This window comes from Panthera onca, chromosome B4 (assembly GCF_046562875.1).
Source record: "Panthera onca isolate mPanOnc1 chromosome B4, mPanOnc1 haplotype 2, whole genome shotgun sequence".
Taxonomy (NCBI): domain Eukaryota; kingdom Metazoa; phylum Chordata; class Mammalia; order Carnivora; family Felidae; genus Panthera; species Panthera onca.
The window spans coordinates 101,833,652-101,850,208 of record NC_138345.1 but is presented as its reverse complement, the minus strand read 5'-3'; the positions used below and the strand labels follow the sequence as shown (position 1 = coordinate 101,850,208).

The 16,557-nt window shown below is 35.7% G+C and overlaps 1 protein-coding gene across 5 annotated transcripts in view; it reads right to left on the bottom strand.

Moving 5' to 3' along the window:
• SYT1 (synaptotagmin 1) overlaps window positions 1-16,557 on the bottom strand; it is a 544,512-nt gene that overhangs the window by 422,054 nt on the left and 105,901 nt on the right. The window contains exon 2 of one of the 5 annotated variants that reach the window (XM_060656887.3): window positions 11,373-11,457. The exons of the other annotated variants lie outside the window; for them this stretch is intronic. The gene's annotated coding sequence lies outside the window, so the exon portion shown is untranslated. The remainder of the gene's footprint in view (window positions 1-11,372; window positions 11,458-16,557) is intronic. 5 annotated transcript variants of the gene reach the window in all.

The following is a 16,557-nucleotide window of genomic DNA, read 5'->3' as shown; positions in this document are numbered from 1 at the left end:
TTCAGGTCATTAAATAATGACTTTAGAATATGAGATCTCAAAATACTTAGCGAAGGAGCATAATCCTTTCACATCCATAGAGACACAAGTAGGGAGACTTTGTTATCAGCTGGATCTTCTGGTACCAATTAAGAAGGGAGCCTTTGCAGATTCCAGTGGCTGTGATAACCAGTCAGACCATTCTGCTCCCTTTACAGTTTGGGTTTTAATTCTCCAGAGGAAGCTAACATGGCAACACCCTGTTATTTGAGGATTCAAGTTTTCCTACTACAAGAGAAATGAATACACAATCCCCTGCAGCTTTCATTATATTCTGAATAGAATTTTATAGTTCCTCAGCAGTTATTAAGGAGTCCTATTTGCCAACTAATGGACCTGAATGGTTCTGGCATAAATCCACGCAAGAAAATCTTCTGAAGGTTTATTGGGCTTGGGAAAACCTTTAGTCCTTGGTTTGAAGGAATAGATGCTGCATCAGAGAGCATTATTTCCTGAGTGGCTTCTGAGCTCCATTTTGCCTGGCCAGGATAGACAACAGAGTGTGTATTCCAGCTCAGGAGGTTTCCAATATAAGTACTTATTTATTATCTGTGATTTACTTAATGAATATTAATTGAGCATTTAATACGAACCTTATTTTTTGGTCAGGTCTTAGGATAAAAAAAAAGATAGTTTCTTGCCTTTGAAAGAGTGAGACAAATTCGGAAATAAAACAATTTATCATTATCTAAATTGATAAGAGCCACAATGGAGATTTAGAATATGCTAGGTGCTAAAGAAGGATTCTTTCCTTTCTCAAGGAGAATTCTAATTTTTCATGTAGGAAATATTCCTAACACTGTGTGTTTATGCTAATATGTGTGTGTGCCCTTTAGAGTGCTAGGCATGAGGTGATCAGTCAAGTCCTGGAATTGTTTAATGATTTACACAACTGTGGCTTTTCATAACTGGATCTTTTTTCAACACTGATTCCAAGAAAAAAAAAATTGCCCACTAGAAAGCATTGAAAACCTTTCTCCCATAGCTACAGATCCCAGAAAGTATCTGATTCCTTAGAGAACATGGCCACCAGAGTCATTTGCTACATGTTGGAGAGCACACATGAGTTAGCAATATACACCCACTCTGGAAGCCAAATAGCAAAGATTAAAAACCATCTGTCATTGAGACTCTGAGCCTGCAAGCAAGCAAGCAAGCAGTAGACTTCCAGCAGAGTCTGGGGCCAGAACAGTGTGTGACACAGATTTAAAAACACAAGATTTGACCAGAACCATTTTTTCAGTCACAGGGTTTCAAAGGTATTACCAACCCTCACCAGAACCCACTCTGCCACGTGTTGTAAACCAGAGCTATTTCTTACGGCAATTCATTCTTCCTCTCACACTTTTCTAAGTGCTCATTTTGTGGCAAGCAGGGTGCAAAGACACCAAAAGTAAGTTGGCAAAGGAGAGAAGCAGCTGTGCCTAGGGCCCCCCCCTCACCCCGTGGAGCCCATAGGCTAATCAAGGAGACAGATGATAAATACACAAGGTGCATATGTCATTGCATAATTGGAATTGTAGTAAGTTCCTAAAAGGACAGGTAAAGTTGCTAGGGAAGTGACAGCCAGGAGTCTCATCCGGAATTGGCTTCCATGCAGAAATCACATTTAAGGATTAGCTGGATTTGGAGGTAGAATGGGGTAAAGGGGTAGACTCAAGGTGGAACAATATATGTGTTAAGTCCTGAGGCAGAAAGGAACTTCTCATGTTTGAGAACAGAAAGAGGTCAATGTGGTTGTAATAGAGTGGGCATAGAGAAGCATGGAGGGTGTTAAAGCTGGAGGCAGGTATGGGAACCATGAGAAGCCACTGAAAGATCTAATCCTTTTAGTTCCTGTTCAATAATAGAATGGGGTAGATGGGGATATTTATCATGATTTAAAACAATCTACCTAGCCTCAGAAGTAAAATTTATCATTTTGACTTAGGAATTACTTTTCTGGCTCACTGATGTTAAGTAGGGTGATTTGTTTTCTTTTAAATAATCCTGTATTTTCCTTCCTAGTACTTATTACTATACATATATGCTTGCTTGTTTCCTTCTCTTGCCACCACACCTCGTCAAAAATCGCGGAGAGCTACAGCTTTATTTATTTTTTCACTTTGGTTCACTGATAAGTATCTAAGGCCTGGAACATCATCTGGTATAGAATGTGTAGATGAATGGATAATTCTGAACATTGCCTCCCAGATGCTGGCAATCAGCAATCATTTAGTTACTTTCACGTGAGGTCACTTCGTATGGTAACACCATGTGCTCTTGGTCATCTGTCGTTAAAAACAGTCTTTAGAGTTGTTGTAACTTATGGGAAAAGTCTAAATAAAACCCATTTGGGTAAAGCAAATGTATGAAAAATTAGACTATAGTTTGGTCATTATAGACTAAGATCCAATCATTTTTCAGCAAACTCTCTATTTTCATAGAACTATAGATTCTTTGGTTATTATCGGTTTAGAGATGGATACAGACTCTCTTACACTCTGTATTTGGCAGAGGAACTTAGTGCACTATACCATAAACCAAATATATGTACTTTAAATTTTGTAATATAAAGAGATTTTATATATACATATATATATATATACACATATATATATATATGTATGTATATATATATATATAAATGTTTATTTTTGAGAGAGAGAGACAGGGAGCATGTGAAGGGGAGGGGCAGAGAGACAGAATCCCAAGGAGGTCTGTGCTGTCAGTGCAGAGTCCAACATGGGGCTTGAACTCACGAGCCGTGATATCATGACCTGAGTTGAAATCAAGAGTTGGACGCTCAACCGACTGAGACACCTAGATGCCCCAAAGATTATATTCTTATGGCACAGGTATAAATTAATAAAAGTTTGTAGACAGGCAAGTTATGAATTTTAATGGACTGTTTCTGCAGAGTGAGAGGTTTCTTAATGTAGCAATTATTTTCTTCTATTCAACATATATACTATAAATTTTACTGGGTTAGATATAAATTGCCTTAATATACCAAACATCTTAAATAATCTAGAGGAACATGCTTAAGATACGGTTGTCTAAGAAAACCTGCCAAAGTTATTTGCTTATGATGCCTTTAATTTTGACTTAGGTATTTTCATTTTTTTTTGTAGTATAATTTTTGAAAGGCTAATTTGAGTCTTGCCTTAATATGGAATATTAACTTTATAATAGTAAATGTAGGTTCAAAGGTTCAGTAAACCTTTGTGAAGAAAATATAAAAGATTTGTTTATGATGCATTACCTTGGGTTTTTGACCTTACGTATACGCAAATCACAGACAATATACCAGGAAGTTACCCAAAACCTAAAAATTTAAAAGATAATGACATTCAAATATCCCTTGTGCCAAGACGCCCGAGAGAATATTTGCTAGAAGAATCCTGTCTGCAGTGGACAAAGGCAAAAAGTAGGGGATGAAGTATCACAGATAGGCTTTTACTTGGCACCGTTCAAGTGAAAACAATTTTTTCCCCAGTGAAAACAATAATTTAGGTGAAAATGTTTGCAAATTGTGTTTGAAATATAGAATTCAAGCATACTTTAGGGATTATGTGGTTCTTGGTTTCATTACCTATTGGTGGAGACTACAGGCCCAAGAAGTCTGCAAACTCCCTAAAATACTAGGTAAAACTATATTTATGTACTTGTTCATTTATGCCAGATTCTCACAAGAAGTCAGTAATTCTCCCCCTAAAAATATTCGGCACTGGAAATTCACTTGTCCAGGCAAGCTTATTAGTAGCATAGCGGAAGCTGCCACTCATGTCTTGATTCTCAATCCAAGGAGGGAAAAGTGCCTTTTTCATCATAGACTTCATACTTCCTTGTTATAACACATGATCCAAGTCAAGCCAACATGGCACTTGACTTTTCTCTAGGAATATAGAGTTAAAACAGCTTACAAGACTTAAACAAGTATTTGCTCTATTGTTAGAATTTGTTTGTTTGCTTTTTGGTAAAAATGGCAGGGAGAAGTCCTTGTACCATATTCGTCAATCCGAGATGAAAGCCACAAAAATTTTTATGTAATTTTTTTCTTTTGAATCAATCAGAAAAAGTGAGTTTCAACCCCTGGCTGTCTTGTTCGATTTAATCCGCAAAACAATGCCCTCTACTTTCATCTTTTTTTTTTTTTTTTTTTCTTGAAGTCTCAACATAGAATACACTATGAATTTTAACAACCTGTTTTTGTTCAACTGATTGCCTTCAGTTTCTCTATGCGACAAATGAAGACATATTTGCAAAAATATATATTTATATATATTCAAGTTTTATTTTAAATTATTCAAGAGGTTTGGACTGCTTTATAAGATAAATTTAGTTACGAAAGGAATCTAAAGATCTGCTAAAACTAGCCAACATGCATATGATCCACTGACAATTGTTAGTGGTATATTAATTTCCAGATACCTAATAAGAGCAAAAATAGTAACAGTTGACCACTGTGGCCATATAGGTGAACTCTGCTCTGAAGTGAAGGTAAAAGTTGGGAGAATAGGTTTAGGAAAAAGCACACGGCCTGGAAGGTATATGTTAAAAATGCATTATTAAATACAAATATAGGTGTGTGTGACAGAGAGGGAGAGAGGTACATATACGTATAAGGCTGTATGTGTATACACAAAATGCATTTTAGGAGATTAAAGCCAAAGTAATTAATTCTACAGCATTTAGTCACACTCTCAATTTAGCAGTAATTCTTGGATTGAATAAACAGAGAGATTAAAAATGTACTCTGCACAGCAATCACTTGCTCCAGTTCCAGCAGACTCTCTGATATGTATGAGTGGAGCGGGGAAAGAGAACAAACCAGAATTTGTATGCAAGGTTGGAAATCTAGAGATACAAAATGTAGAACCAGAAGAACACTGACATATTCTTAAGTTTTCTTTAGTTGCTTGTTTCAAAAGGTACTCTTTTAACAAATTTTTCGATAAGGCATAATCATTAACATTTATGCTGTTTAATAAATTTAAACTTTTAAATAGTTTGAAATAACATTTGCATTGTTATAAATAACTATTACTATTTTACTATGAATTCAGTTCAAGAAAAAATAAATGGAATCTTTTTTTTAAATTTTTTTTAATGTTTAGAAAGACAGAGACAGAATGGGAGTGGGTTAGGGGCAGAGAGAGAAGGAGACAGAATCCGAAGGAGGCTCCAGGCTCTGAGCTGTCAGCACAGAGCCCGACACGGGGCTTGAACTCAAGAGCTGTGAGATCATGACCTGAGCCGAAGTCGGACGCTCAGTCGGAACTGACTGAGCCATTCAGGCACCCCCTTTCTTGTTCTTTAAAAAAAATTTTTTTGAATGGAATCTTGTATAAAATTTTTTGAGTAATATTTACCGTAAAGGAGTGAATTGATCTTTCAAAGACTTATTTTTGGTTGTCATCAGGTCTGTCTTCAGACAGCTTGAATTCACATCCAAGCTCTAATACTTCCTAGCCATATTTCTCAATTTCCTCATCTAAAAAAAAAAAAAAAAAAAAAAGGATGTAGGGACACATGGGTGGCTTCCTCCGTTGAGCATCAACTCTTGATTTCAGCTCAGGTTATGATTCACTGTTAGCCTTGAATTGAGTTGGAGGCCCATGTGGGGCTCAGTGCTGACAGCACAGAGCCTGATTGGGATTCTCTGTCTCCCTCCCTCTCTAACCCTCCCTTGCTCACACTCTATTATCTTTTTCTCTCTCAAAATAAATAAATAAACATTTAAAACATTTTAAAAAGGATATAATAATTCTCCAATATTATTGCTGAGAGGATTGGATAAATAATTCAGTTAACATATTAGCACATACTAAGTCCTATTGGGTTAGCTATTGTTAGTGTTACTATCATTATTGATAAAATAATAATAATAATTGTCATTATTTTGGGAGAGAGAGACAGAGACAGAGAATCTAAAACAGGCTCCACTCTGTCAGTACAGAGTCTGATATAGTACAGAGCTCAAACTCCTGAACCTCGAGATCATGACCTGAGCTGAAACCAAGAGTTGGATGCTTAACCAAATGAGCCACCAAATGAGCCAGGTGCCCCTAAAATTATTCTTTTGAATATGAAGTTAACACAAATTCAGATTTGAAAACACAACACCCTACAGGTTCCCATTCTTAAATGCTGAAATATAATTACGGTATATTGAAGTGTACCTCATTGTACTAATTTTTATTTCATATTTTTTATGTACCTGCCATATATTCTTATGTTGCATCTAAGTCTCCTGAGGACAAAAATATCATTAACTTTTCCCTATCTCTTCTGTCTCTCCTGTTTTTTTTTTTTTTTAAGATTTTATTTATTTGAGCGAGGGAGGGGCAGGGGAGGGGCAGATAGAAGGAGAAAGAGAGAGAGAATCCCAATCCACACTGCCAGTACAGAGCCTGACATGGGGCTCAAACCCACGAACTGTGAGATCATGAGCTGAAATCCAGAGTCATCCAAGCACCTCTCTTTTTTCTTTTATAGCAAGACATATTTATTGAGCACCTAGCTTGTGGCAGGCACTTTTGTAGGTCTGAAGTGGAAAGGGCAAGCAAGACAGATAAAACCTCTGCCTTCATGTTGCTTAAGTTCTTGTAAAATTCAATTAAAACTCTGTTGCTCTTTGCTAAATTCAGTATCGATGCCAATGTTAGGAGCACCAAATACAAAAGTAAAGACATAATATTTTAGAAAATGTATTTCAATGCAAGTGATTGCAAAAGATGTAAAGCAACAAAATCATGAACAATTAACTACAGTAATGAAGGTGGGTATACGGTTGGTAGAATGGCTATATATTATCTTCTGGTAAATTTTAGCTTTTTTTCATGTAAGTAAGCACTAAATAAATTAGATTAGAAAATTTTATAGTGGAGCCACAATAAAAGTTTTTTTAAATTTATGGAAAGGGCTGTATATTTTGATGAAAAAAGATCTTAACGATAAATTAAATTTTAAGAATTTTTAAAGTGCATTCTATAGTATAATAGTTTATTCTGAACAAAATAATTAGCACATCCTCCATTTTTATGTCCTATTATCAGTGTCAGAAGGATCCATATATGAGAAAACCCAGACACAGCAAGTATAATGCAATAGAATAAGGAAGTCTCTATTGAAATAGGTTGTTCATGCAATAACCACAAACCTTGATTCTAAACTTCGTAAATTGCCTATTTTTAAATGATCTATCTTCTATTTATTCTTTGTAAAAAGATTTTTTAAAAGCTCAATTAATGACTGAACCATTTGTTCATAATACAGATGAAATTTTAGAAAGACTAACACTAAAGAGCTACTTTACTTTCATGATTTTTAAAATATATACATATAAATCAGTGAAATAGGTTTATTATGAAACATCTTAGAACTTTAGGAAATACAATGTAAGAAGATGTGAATAATTACCTAAACTTACTATAGTAGAACATATCTATTTCAGTCTAAAGCTTTGTAATCAATACAGTGTCATGTACAAAGAGATAATATCTCTTGGCTGAGAATCTTGGATAATTAAGTTTATCTAGTGATGTCTTTGATCTTCAAGCCTCAGGTTTCTAACATGTGGTTGAAGGCTAGTGGATTGTTTATGAAGTCCTCACTATCCTACAAGGAAGATAACACTATTGTTCCCATTTTACAGATGAGAAAACTCAGAAATAGAATGATTATATAACTTGATCAAAGTCATACTAGTGAGAGGTGGAGTTGAGATTTAAAATCCATCTATCAGGCTTTTAGGCTAATGCTCAATGATATGACACTGTGCTATATTTCTCAATGTATGGCCAAAAGATAGGAGTACCTACCTAAATTGGCTCATTTTTTATGATACAGCTGAAATAGTACAGGATGGGCATAGTATGTGGGTGATTTATTTTAATTTAGGCAGAGTTTTATACTTTATTTTCCAACACAATATGCCCCAAACTAAAACCAGCTCCCTCAGTCTTGTTTCCTCCATTTCTCATTTGGTCACGTGTTCATTCATTTATTCACTTAGGTAGAATTTGTTGACATACAATGGGTTAAACACAAATACCCTTCCCTCTTTCTGTAACCAGCCACAAGTCTATCAACTCTTTCTTCTTCATGTTTCTAGTAGCAACTTGCCTTTTTCTCTCCCTTTTGACCATTAATAGATTGAAGCCAACTCAGGTCTTTATCACTGGATTACACCACCACCTCTGGAATAATCTGCTACCTACAATCTATTCCTACACAGCAATACCAGATTAATTTTCCCAAATACTTGAATATACAACAACCATTATCAGCAGAGAAGGTACCAGTTTAAAACGCAAAAGACGTGGAGTCGAGGGAAACTTGGAAGTTTTCTCCCTGAAGACAATCTTGATCCCCTGCCCACACATTCTTCATAAGGTATCCAGTGAAAATGCAAAGCTAAAAATGCAAAACTGATGAATTATGTTACTTCCCCATTCAAAAGCTTCAAGGCTCACTTTTTCTCTGAGGCTCTGTCTTAGTTCCTTATGCTTAAAAGACTATCTCTTGGACCCTGCCAACTTCTCCAACCTCGTTTCCCCATGCTTCCCCTCAGTTGTTATGTCCTGGTCAAATTGAACTTCTAGAACAAGTCAACCTGTTTCCTTTAATTTTCATGGGACAGCTTCCTTTTCCAATTCTTTACTATGGTCTCGCTGGACTTCCTGGCCTTATCTACCATTCTGTCGTCCTCGGTCTTCTCTAGACACATGGGCCATTTTCTAAATCTTTCCCTGGATATTTGCATGGCTTATTCCCTCAGTTTAGTCTAAGAGCCCCAAATAGACTACTCTTCTGTGGACCTTGAGTTAAAAATCCTACTCTTTATCTATTTTCTACCAGTTTACAAACCAGTTTAATGTTCTTAATACTACACCAAAATTTTAATTCCACCTTAACTATCCTTTTAATCATATGCTCAGCTTTCTCCTCTCCACTGTAATGCTTTAATAGTAAACTTTTCTGCATTTACTTCCATACAGCTTTTAAATCTTTAGCAATCTGGCTTCCCCATTCATTCTACTAGTCATGAACCTCATGACTGTCAAATCCAACACCAGTTCTCCATTTTCGACTTCTCCACATCATTGAGATTGGTGAGGACCATTTTCAGGATATTAAAGCTTTGATTCTGAATTAGTGCACACACTGTGTGTGTGTGTGTGTGTGTGTGTGTAGTTCAGTGTTTTATTTACGTCTGTTTCTGCTTACTCTTCCTTTAGCATATCCATGTTTAATTCAAAGGTTTTCTCTTCAGCTCTCCAGTGCTTCTATATTCTAGCACATACTCCAGTATTTTCAAATATGGCTGCTTTGCAGACTATCCCTAGCATTAAATATTTAGCGTTGGCTTCTTTACTATACCCTAGACCCAAATTTCCTCCTGATGGCTATCTACTTATAAATGTTCTCCTGGCATTATGAAACCCCCTAGCTGTAAGTGAAATGTTGAGTACTTCCCCACAGCTTTTCTTATTTTGTGTTCCCTAACCCAGTATTTGATAAGAAAATTTAAATTTATATTTGACTCCACCTAATTTCTACTCCTACATCTGATTAAGTGTCACATGTTATGAATTGTTCCCCTGAAACGTCCCTGGTATTCTTTCCCTTCTATTCTATCAGCCCACTAGCTAATACAGGCCCTTATCATGTTATTGCTTATATGTGCTTTAGCTTCATAACTGATGTCTTCCCTTTAATATCCTGCCACTTCAGTACAAGCTCCACATCTCTCTGCCCTCTAGCCTTGCTCTCGCTACACTTATCAGAGCACTTTGTACTGCTATTAAAAGACTTTATTTTTCCAAATACTGCAGTTGATTGCATTCACGTCTGTTTTTGCCATCAGATTATTAATTCCTCAAGGGCAGAAGTGGTATCTTAGCCCCTTTTATATCCTCCATAGTGTCACCTTGCCCACAGTATGCACTTAATAAATGTTTGTTATATTGAGATAAGATATGTGAGAAAAAACAATTCAGTGAATATGTCATCACTATGCAAGGCTTGCTGAAATGCTATTCTCTACTGGGACATAAGAAAATAACACCATATCATTGTTCCTAATAGTCTATGCTCAATATTGGCTAATATTTTATTTATTATCTTTGGTATTTAAGTTTTAGAATAATTGTTCAGTAGCATACTGGAAGAATTAGAGAGAGTAGAAGCATATATTGACTTAGTATTCATGAAATACAAAAATCTATGATTGTTTCACTTAAATTTATCTCAATACCTCTGTATAAGACAATGCTTTTAAGAACATTAACCTTCTTGAGTTTTTTATTTGTGTCAAAAGAAAACAGAAGGAATTGTCCTTTTCCAGTATCATATCCAAAAGCTATAAAAAGGAATTAATTCATATGCTTGAATTGTGATCATACCTCTGGTTTCTAGCTAAGGCTCTATAGATAGGTAGGTTCTCTGCCTATAAACGTTGACTTACCTTGTCAATGTTTTTATTCTGACTTATCTGAAACAAGTAATATGATGGACGGATTTGCCATATATGTTGTAAAAGCTAAAAATGTGTTGTAAAAGCAAACTATTCTCTATAGATTTCTCAGAAAATAAATCAGCAAGATGATGTAATATAAAGACTGTGGATCCTTAGAATTAGACAGACTTAGAGTTGAATTGTGACTTTAACATGTACTAGCTCAGAAGTCTTGAGAAAAAATTTAAACTCTTGAGTTTTCTCATTTTTAAAATAGTGATAATGGCACCAGTCTTAGAGTTATAGGAATAGAATAGATAAATATGCCAAATAATTAAGATATATAAATGTTTAGTGCTCAGCACATGCTGGTTCCTTTTCAGTATCTTGTCTTTCAACAGAACAGGAAACAGACAAAGTAAAAAAATATGACCTCTGAATTAATAAAGCGTTCATTATATTCATTTTTTCCAAGAATATTTTTGATGGTCTACTAGATTCCAGGCAACATGGTGTCTTAAACAATAGAGTATAATGTGGTTAAGACCTAGAGCTGACACTAGAGCCCTTACTATATGTGATCACTGGTTAGTGGCTGATCCCATTTCCCACCTGTGATAATTATTTTAGATGTTAAGTAGCATTAGTACTAGATACAGATTTGAGGGGGAAATGTACTCGATTTCAACTTAAGTAGCCTCTATTTGAAATACCAGCAGGTTAGCCAAGCACAAATATCTAGTAGGAGGCAGGAATAGAGGATTATAGACTATATGCTCTAGGAAAGTAGTGGTCATGTCCGGTTTGCTCACTATTATATTCCCCTGTGCTCAGAGTACTGATCAATCAGTAATAAGAACAATGACCGCAAAAGTAACACAACACTTACCATGTGCCAGAATCTGTTCCAAGGATTTTACATATGTAGTTCATTTAGCCCATATAATCATACTATGGAGTAGGTGCCATCTTTTCTGACAAGAAAATGAGGCACAAACATATTACATAACTACTTCAAGGTAGTTGAAGTACACAACCAATAAATAAAGCTGACATTTGCACCCAAGCATTTTGACTACAAAGCCCATGCTCTCAACTATTCTCCCTAATCTGCAAAACTAAAGAACAAAGAACAGATTGGGGAGGTAAGGGTAGAGATTTGAGATTGTTCATATATAAGTGAAAACAACAGAATCAGAGGGGATAGCGGAAATCTCCGAAGGATCTATAAAGAGAAAGAAGAGAAAATGGCTGAGTATCCTTAAGGAACACTAACGTTTAATCAAAGGAAGATGACTGTGTTGGAGGACAAAGGAGGAGAAACTTCTGGAAGTAGAGTGTGTGTCAATAAGTTAGAGATTCAAAGTATATCTCTTGGAGAGTTATTTCCGAGGCAGAATGAGAGAGGACACCGAATGGGGAATGGAAGAGAATGTACTGGTATATCATGACACAGAGAACAGGCAGAGCAATACTTTTCTGTGTGTGCTGCTAATTGTTACTCAGAGGACATTAGTAGTGTGGGACATGTAGCATATAGATCAACTAGCATTTTCAGGAACTAAAATAAGACATCTCTTACAGACTTAAAAAAATCCCAGTGTTTAATTCCTAGTTTCTAAGAAGTAAGTCAGACAATATGCTTTTTTCAAGATGGTGGGTAGCTAAAATATAGAAGGAGGTAAAAGTGAATAGTAAATTCTTGAAGGATTTGAAATTACGAACAATATTTTAAAGTTTAGATACAAGATTAGGAAAAATTTGTCATTTCCCTTTTAGAATAAAAGGGTCTCATTTCCCTTTTAGAATAATTTATAATTTATAATAGTTTTAGAATAATTGTTCAGTAGCAGGTGAAAGAATTCCCCTCCATAGAATATCAGAATTTATGGGCATTACTAGTAATTAATAATAAAATCTCGTCGTTATGTCAGAAGTGTATAGAATTCTAAATTCTTCATGTTCATTTGGTAACAACGACCCTGTTACATATAAAGTCCAGTGGCTACATCTTTCTTTCTTCCACCTTAAGAACAGAAGAAAACTCATCAGCTTTGGGGCCCAAAAGTTTTTTTTCCAAAGGAATTCTTTTTTTTTCTCACAGCTCCTCATTGTAAGCAACTTAAGCTGTTGTGAGAGGGGACTCAGGCAATTGCAGAAGATTAATATTGTAAAGCATACATATAGGTATGACCATAGTTTCACAACATCATCTTCATAGCACAGTACAGCATGCTTACTGTTGTGAACATTCATACAGATTTGATAAGTGCACGCAGTTCATTTTTGGATAGCTAAGTTTTGAACCTTATCTCAAAATCTCCCAGAAATTTTAGAGAGGATATATGAACTTCCTATCCTTTTATTGTAAATTAACTCTAAACCTGAAAAAGAACATAGTAGCAGACAAAGGACCTGTTTTTCCTCTCTATTAACCTGGTAAGAATTTTTAAAAATTCATATACATGAATTTGAATTAAAAAGAAATTGAGTTTGTACTTTATTTTAATGCATAACTAATTCATATAGAGAGGAAACTAATGAAAACAGTTCAAATTATCCTTTAGCACAGAGCTTCTGAGAAAATATACATTTAATTAATGATTCAATTTTTTCATTCATACTACATATATTTATGGGCACTTACTATACGTTGGGATCTAAATTATAATTAAAAATTAGTTAGGCAAGGTTTGGAAGGGAAAGTCTTCCAGGGTGATGGTTCAGCATGTGCAAAGGTCCTGAAGTGACTGCGCTTATAACCAAGGTAGTTGAACCACAGAGAGCAAAGGGAGAGAGGGGAGCCATAAAGTTGGAAAGGTAATGAGAATACGTATGCCATAGAAATGATTTTAGACTTTTTTCTTGTACTTTATAAAATGATCAAAAAACTTTGGGGGAGGTAGTAACTTGATCAGAGCTTAATTTTCAAAACACTGCTATGGCATGGTGAATAGATTTCAGAAAAAAAAAAAAAAACAAATAGAGAAGTTATACATTGCTTACTTCCAAATGAACCATATCCACTGTTCTTATAATAAGCTAATTATTATTTAAAAAATTTTTAAGGACAGCTTGCCTTTAGAATATCCTATATAGATTAGGACTGAGAATATACATAGGCCAGCTTCTCCCCTTCCCTCCCCCCCCCACCCCCCGCTCCCCGCCACTCACATATATCCATTCATTACATTTTTCTAATCTCTTTGCAAAGCTGACGTATTAGCTTGATGTAGTAGTTAGGTCTTAAACTTTGAGCTAGTTTTCTAGTAGTGACGCTCAATTTTTATCAATCATTTATAGGCTACACAGGATAGGCTTGCATGGAGGAAAGTAAACGTAATTCACCTCTGGGGTGATTATGATACTAATTCTAATACCAAAAAAGAATGCTCTTGAGTCATTACTGTGTGCCAAGCAGTGTTCTCAACACTTTACCTTGTATTGTTATTTAATCTTTGTAAAAATTCTCTAATTCCTATGTATGCATGATCTAGTATATAACTAACCTCCTTGAGACTGCCTAAATTATGTGACTCAAATTTTTGCATAGACAATCCATATCAGCACAGTCCAAAAGTATGAAGTAAGCAAAACCAAATTAATAAATCTCAAAATTCCCTCCCGCAAAGGGAGAGAAATCCTATAAAACGACAAAAAAACCACAATCTGATACTTTGATCTCAATAAACTTTTTAAAAATGTCAATAATTTCCTCTAACAAAACTATAGGAATGTAACAATATTACGTTTCGTCTCTGGTTCTGAGGAATATAAGAGTCAAAAGGTTTTACTATGAAGTTACTCAAGTATAGCATCAGGGACTTGGTTGAGGGGATGTGATAATTTACTAAATATGGCATGCCAAGCAGAAAAGATGCATTCATTGCCTCACTATTATTCTCGTTCAATTATAGAACTTACATCTTCTGGAAAAATGACTGTTTTATCTGGTGCTAGGTGTCCTTCTGCCAAAATAGTTTTCAAGTTACCATTAGTGATACATTAAGAAGTGCTCATTAAAGTAATGCAGCCTTCGCCTACCTTCTCATTTTTCTTACATGACATACTGCCTGTGATCCAGAGAGCAGACTACTTTGGGACACATGGTTGTAAAATTAACATCTCCACTTAGGAAAACAAAGGGGATACAATCAACATCTGTAAAGACACAAAGGCAGTCGACTGGGTCAACATGAACTTGATCGCAGCAATCTTGAATCACTAGAATTTAAGGGACTGACAATTGTTTAGAGCTTGAAATAGCAACCTTGAGACAACAGCAAATACTGAAATTCCACACAATGGGCATTTCGAGTATAGAAACGCAGAACTCCAGAGAGGTAGAATGAAAACAGAAGAATCTTGGAAGAGAACTTTAGATAATTAGTAGATGACAAATTTATATGGGGCTACAAAAATTAGAATTCCATTGGTTTGTACCGCTATCTGCCTCCACTACCTGTTCCTTAGCCAGTATGTGGACACAGACACAGACCACTGGGCTAACAGAAATTTTTGCAAATCGAGTATAAACTAATATATTTAGTTCTACAGGGAAAGACATAGCAGGTTATTCTTTAAAAATTTTATCTAGCCTACTTTTCCTCATTTGAAATTCTTCAGAAGTGTGCCTCATTCCACATCTCACCGAAACCATCCCTAACCTTACTGATCTAAGTGAGAGTCACTTCTGTATACTTCAGAGCATCCCATGACCCTCTCCTAATGTGATACTCATGCCACTGTTCCGCCCTGGCATCTTTACTTGCTGGTCTTTTCCAGTAGAGTGCGATGTCCCAGAGGCAGGGAGCATGTTAATACATCTGTTCGTTACACCTAGCTCACCAAATGGTTTCATTAACTGTTAAATGATCTCACTTCTTTTTTAAGATAAAGAACTAGGTGACAAAAAAATGATTCAGAAAGGTGTTTTTATTCTCCAAACTATTAAACATATTTATCCATTAAGGGAACAAGCATTAGCTTTGCAGATCACTGTAGTGCCAGATCGTTGTATATATGTGATTTATAGCAGAAGATATTTTTTAAATTCCCTAAAATTTATGCCAGTACTTAAAGTACTTATTAAGAGGAAATCTGGAAAGGCTAAAGGTTAGAAATAAATCTAAAAGATTGGATTAGAACAAGGTTAAAACCCAAAATAGTTAAGATTTCTTTTGCCGCCTTCTTTTATTTTCTTTTCTGACCAGCAAAACTCCCAACACAGCATACAAGCAGTTAAGGTGCCATTTTTTTTATGTTCCTTTACTAACGTTTTGACTATTAGACTATAAAATAAACATAAGACTTTATGGTTTCTATGGCTTCCTATGGTTTCTCGAAATCACCAGTAGTGTTTGTTTTTTGAGTCTTGTAGCTCACACTTTTTAGAACTACATTCCTCAGAAACAGAACCACTTCATGTGGCTCCCTGATCATGATAGAACATTCAAATGCACTTACATTTCCAAAGGACATGGAAGCATTTTCAACTGCTACCTCACCTCTCCACCGAGTCCCTCCCAAGCTTAATGCGGTTGCAACACAGCCATCAATTAGTCTGAAACAGGGTAGAACCCAGTGGCATTCTGTGAGGGGCACATGCCTTCTAAGGAAGCCCTGACACATGGGGCACCTGGGTGGCCCGTCGGTTAAATGTCCAACTCTTGATTTTGACTCAGGTCATGATCTCACGGTTCGTGAGTTTGAGCCCCTGCTTGGGATTCTCTCTCCCTCTCTCTCTGCCCCTCCCCTGCTTGCTCTCAAATTAAAAAAATAAAAAAATAAGGCCTTGACATCTGTTGTTCTGTAATAAGAATAGAGCCTGTATGTTTGATTACTTCTTTTTAGGAGCCTCTTGTAACAACTATCCACAGAATTATTGCATCTCTTAACCTCTCTCATTTGTGTTCATGTAAAATAATCTCTTTAGTGGAGTATAGCCTCATTTACATTTTAGGGTAGCAGCATCAATTCATAAGCGGCATGTTTGTAATAACAGATGGGTGCAGAAGGATTAAGGGACATTTGAGACACAACAAAATCGGTATTTTTATGTAAGGAAGCTTTTT